This window comes from Papaver somniferum, chromosome 2, assembly GCF_003573695.1.
Source record: "Papaver somniferum cultivar HN1 chromosome 2, ASM357369v1, whole genome shotgun sequence".
In the NCBI taxonomy this organism is placed as follows: Eukaryota; Viridiplantae; Streptophyta; class Magnoliopsida; order Ranunculales; family Papaveraceae; genus Papaver; species Papaver somniferum.
The window spans coordinates 215190143-215196142 of record NC_039359.1 but is presented as its reverse complement, the minus strand read 5'-3'; positions in this window follow the sequence as shown (position 1 = coordinate 215196142).

Below are 6000 nucleotides of genomic sequence, written 5' to 3'. Positions count from 1 at the left end.
TTCGTCAACAATTGTTCAGCAAATTGAATTATGTAGCCTCCATTCTTGTATGTCAGAGCGTAACATATGATTTGGGGTAAGCCTAATGTATGGGAGCACAAGCCTTGTCACCGGAGATACTTTATGTTTCTTAAGACATGCTCTGACCGCAGTGTACTTATATATGGATCTTCCATTATCTTCTGCTAATGGAAAGTTACGGAACAACGATCAGATCCATATACTGCTCATTTGAAAGATTTTATTACAAAGAAACACATATTTTTTCATTACAAAGAAACACATATCTTCTTTGTGATTCAAAAAGTTTTTTTTTATTTTTAATCCAACATATGTATACACGACGCAAGATCGAGGAAAGGAAGTATCTTTTTGGATTAACAATCTGATAATTTTTGAATCACAAAGAAGGAAGAAGATGATAATAATGGTCCTGGAGAGAGAACAAAGATGTTTAATGACTTAATAGTGTCCTGATGATTCTTGTGATTAATATTAATTGACTTAAAATAAATTTTTTGAATCCTTTGTATTTATGAATCGGAATATTTATTCCTTGCTTCAAAATTGTTTTATATTATTTTAAATTTTTTTAAACAAAACATGTAATCAATCTAGCAAACATGTGCATACTATAACAATTTTAGAGTGAGTTATAGAACCAAGAAAATATGATTTTTTTTGTTAAGATTGTTGAAATTAATTACTGTTTTTGGTTACCAAACAAGTTGTAAATATAATAATTTCGTCCTCAAAAGCAAAAACCACTGCAGTAAAGATGTGGGATTTTTCTTCATATCCTTGCAATATAGAACATTAAAGGAGGACATGTTTTTGATACAAGTGAAGGAGTTTCTTATGCCTTCACAAAGCTATCATATTGTAGATAGAGTAAATCCAGATTTATCGCTTTATTACTTCTTTGTAGATAATTTCCAAACGTTGCGAGACGACACACATCGTGATTCCAAGACATTAAACTACCCCAGATAGAGAAATGCTTCTTCTCAAGTTGGAGGAATTTATCCTCGTAATATTATGCGCACTTGATTCCCTTAGCTATCGTCCTTTGCATCCCATGAGTTTCCTAAACTTCGGTGAAGACTTTTAATACCTATCCGCCTCAAACAGACAAGCCTATGTGATTTCCTTTCTGATTTTTCAATCTAGGTTTGGAAATATGTTTGCAATAGAAAAAATGCACCAAACCTCACGAATTCAGAACACTTATACTCAGTTAGTTGAGAAGCCTGGATTACTAACCACATATCACGAAGAATCCAAACAAATCATATAATAGTTCAGTTCAGACAAATTTCATATATGGGAAATATATAAAAAGGTGTTAGTTGTTTCGGCTAAATCGGTATCACACAAAGAACATAGGTCTGTGGGGTTATATACTATGAAATTTTGGCATCTATAGGAAAGAAATTTTCAATGTATTTCCATATAAAAAATTGGATTTCGGGCAGAATGAAAAAGTTCCAAAGTGCTTTTTAAGTAAATCATTAAGCTGGGTGGGGGTTATGCAAGAGCTTTATAAGAGGTTTTTATTAAAAAAAAAATCACCATTTTTCTTATGCAACCATATTAACCTATCCTCTATAATATTGGAATTCTAATATTGATGATTTTTTGAGAATTTTCTCTGGTAAAAAATCTATTAATAGGCTCAACGTTCCGTATCCTAGTATGAGGGACAATGAAATCAGAAACTTGTATATTGGGATTATGACAACTATTTCAAAAAGAGGATTTGGTATCTAATTATTCGTAAATGCATGAATACTTAACCTCTTGTTGACATCCCAAATTTTATTCTCCCTAATAATTTTTGGATCAAGAGATATTGCTATTCAGATCAATCATAAGTCTAATGGCATGTCAGGGATGACAATTCTTGAAATATTTATATTTCAAGATTTTGACCCATAACTCATTTGAAAAGGTTATAAGAGACCATACCAATTTGGATAACATATATCTTTGTTAAAAAAATTTTCAAATCCTTAAATCCCAAACCTTCTTGAAGTTTCTACGAGAAAATGTTTCTCCATTTTTCATGTATATGCCACCTGAACTTGCCTTTCCCCACCAAAAATCCCTTTGAGATTGTTTCATTTTCTGAATCATGGTGTTAAGGTACGAGGAAAGTAGTAGAATATTTCAAAACATGTTGCAATATTGTGGATCTACCAACTCGAGTAAGAAAATCGAAAAAAATAAAATAAAAAAAATAAACTCGAGTAAGTTGTTTTTCCCATTTCACAACTGTATATCAAAATGACCAAGCAAATGACTAAAAGAGTCATGTTTTTTTCCTACCAATGAATAAAGGTTGCCTACATATTTCTCTTTTACATCAATTTTCTAAACTTTCAGAGCATTAATAAGCGACAGGACATTCTTGAAAAAACACCCAATATGTCAAAATTGATAATTTCATCAGAGATATTGCTAAAATCTTTGATTAAATCCATCAAGTTAATTATTAGCTTCCTCGTGGTAAGGTTCGGCAAACACGTGACAATCATCGGGGCGAATAAGTATGAGACACCGAGAATCTCTTTGTTAATACATACGCCATGAATTAACTCGTTATTTTCAACATGTATGAAATACTCCCTCCGTTCCTAAATAATAGGCTGGTTTCTATAAATAGATGTTTCAAAAAAATAGGCAGGTTTCCTAATTGGGAAAGTCAAATGTTACTTTAGTTTTCTGGGACCACTTTTGTCTTAACTTCTTTTGATGACAAGTGTCATGTGGACCATTTCACTTTACTTCTTTTGCTGACAAGTGTCATGGGGACCGTTTCACTTCACTTCTTTTATTGACAAGTGTCATGAGGACCGCTTTCAATGATTAATTCTCTTAATTTCCTTAATTTTCTTTAAAAACAAAACCATTCTATTAATTAGGAACGGTGGGAGTATCTAGTTAACAATTTTATGCACAAAATAAAGAGATAAGGGGATAAAGGATCCCCTTGTCTTAAACCTCTAGTTGGTTTGAAAGAAGGACGTCGATATCCATTAAACATGATAAAATTATTGGTGGTACTAATAAATTGATAGATAAAAGATACCAATCATGTGAAAAACAATTTTTTCTTGAGAATATGTATCAAGAAAGACCAATTGACTCTGTCAAATGCCTTACACATGGCAAACTTAAGGCCCATAACACCATTTCTATCTTTTTTCCTTTCCTCTTCAAAGTATGAACTATGTCTTGTGCTATGACAATTAACATTATTAGAATTGTGTCTATTAAGTATATACGCATATTGGTACTACAAGATAATTTTACTAAGAAAAGGTTTCACTCTATTGACAAGAATCTTTCAAATAATCTTGTAACTGGTATTACATAAGGAAATCGGCCTAAATCAGACATAACGAAGGATTGTTGACTTTAGGGATCAGCGATAAAAAGATATGATTCACAGATTTCAATAAATGTTTTGACTCAAAAAGAATTGACAGTATTCTGCACAATCTCAGGTGACTTTAAATTATGTTATAGAACCTCAAAGGGAAACCATCTAGTCCAGGGATGTCCAGGAGGACATTTGTTTGATAATTCCCTTATTTTCTCAGGAGAAATAGGTATAAAAATATTAGTGTTGTCTTCAACATAAACACATGGTTTAGTGCAATTCAAAAAACTAGCACTTTGGAATGGTTAACAAGTATAATTTATGCTCTCATTAAATGATGGATTAAAGGACTTCGAGATCATTCATATCCTTAGATTATTGAGTGTTGGCTAACCTAAGAGCCTCGATATGATTAAAGTGTCTCCTTTTTATTGGCAAAAAAGTATGATAGAAATCAGCGTTTCTATTAGCACTTTTTGTGTAATGTTGTTTAGATTTTTGAGCGTAGCAATCTTGTTAAACATTCTTCCAATGTTCAAAATCTGGTTTTACACTTCCTCGGCATTATGAATAGATAGAGACTGTCTGTTTAAATGTCGATGTTGATCTGACTGAGCCTTGACCCTTTGATCTACATTCCCAAAATGATTAATATTCTGATTTTTTAAATTATGTTTGACATTTTTGAGTTTATCTATAAACTTAAATACCTGAGAACCTCTAACATGTTTTGATTATGCATTATTGATTACATCCTTGGAAGTAGGGTCACTACTCCAACACTTAAAATATTTATAAGGCTTAGGACCTTGATTACTGTTTCATCTTGTTACAAGAACTATCGGTGGTTTGAATTGAACCAATAACATCTATGTGGAAGACCTTAGAAGACCATAATGTTTAAGCCACTAGTTATTTCTCATAACTCTGTCAATCCTAGTTTTAATAAAGTTCAGATACAACGAGTCAACGTACCACTTGTATGTGATAAGTATGGGTCCCAACAGACTCCATGAGAGGACTTAATTGAGCGAAAAGTCTAGATTCACCGTGAAAAAATTACGGTGATATCCTCGCAACACACAAAAACTGGTGGGGTCCACTAAAAAACAAAAACCCACCACTTTTCTCCTGGTGGGGTCCCCAGGGCTGTGTGTGTCGGTGATATCACTGTGATTTTATCACGGTGTGTCTAACAGCGCTGTAATTGAGTGACATCCCCCAGACTTAGATGTCCACCTCGTTGTCCAACTCGGGTCATATGTCAGACTTTAGTTACCTTTTTAAGATCTCACTCCGAGTCGGATACGACTTTGTACGTTATTATTTGGCGTATATCTGATTGGATTTTAAAATTTTCAATTAACCTGTTATAGGGGCGGCAGGTTTTATTAGAGGGGCAGAACCTAATATGACAAAAAGGGTCATTACATGATAATTTCAAGCGCCCCTTATCAAAAGAAAATTGATAATGACTAATTAACCCTTACATAGTTTAGTATTGATAAACTAGTTTAGTGTTGATAATCTATTTTAGTGTTAATGATTAAATTTCAGTTATATTTACTCTAAATCAACACAAAATCAGATTTTAGAGTTCAAAAAAAAAGTTTAGAAGAGAAGAAAAGAAAAACTTTTGTGATATTTGTGACACCCTAGATTTTGATTCACTCAACCAAAATGAGTGATTCCAGTGACAAATTTGAGATGGGTGAATCTCTATATGATAAAGAAAACAAATACTACATACCTCTTGATGGAGATCCGGATATAGAGTATTTGTTAGATGGTAGAGATGTTTTAACCCAAAGTGAAGGTTAATCTCAATCAATTGAAGAAATTAACCAACAAAGTGAAGAACCAAGCACTGAAAATGACCAGGTATACTTCTAAATTAGTCCCAACTAGATTTTTGTCTCTCAAAGTTATCTAAAGTACGTAAAAAATTCTATTTTTTATATTTTCGGTGCTAATTATGGTTGGAATTTTGCTGGTAACCAACCGTAAGTATCAGTTACGGTTCGTAAAAGATGAACTACTATATTGGTTAAATTTGGGGAAACCCCAAACGTAAAACCAATTACAGTTGGTAAAGGAATACACTAGACGAACTGTAACTAAGATTTACGGTTGTTTATGACGTTTAGTACTTACCAACCGTAACACATCATGTGCATGGCGGTATTTACTGCACTATTTGCGGTTGGTAAGTTGAAAACCATTAACAACCGTAAAACATTCTACGGTTCATGTTTTATATTAGTTTTGCACCGTAAATGACTTTGTATGTTTGCTACGGTTGGAAATGTGTAATTATGATATGTTTGATGTATTTACGGTTCATAATTTGAAAATCGGGACCAACCATAGGTCAGTTACGGTTCATATTTGAAAATAATCTTGGACCGTAACTAGTTTACGGTTCGTCCCACGCTTTCATAGCCAACCGGAACTCTATATGTGTTGTCATTTTGTTTCCTCGTTTACACTAATGTGGGTATATTTTTGTCCAGGTCGTGGATGAAGCTCCCCTAATGGATGAACAACCTTTAGCAAATGAAGTTCTCACCGAATATTCTAGATTTCACTATTTGACCGAGGAGACATGGGAGGAC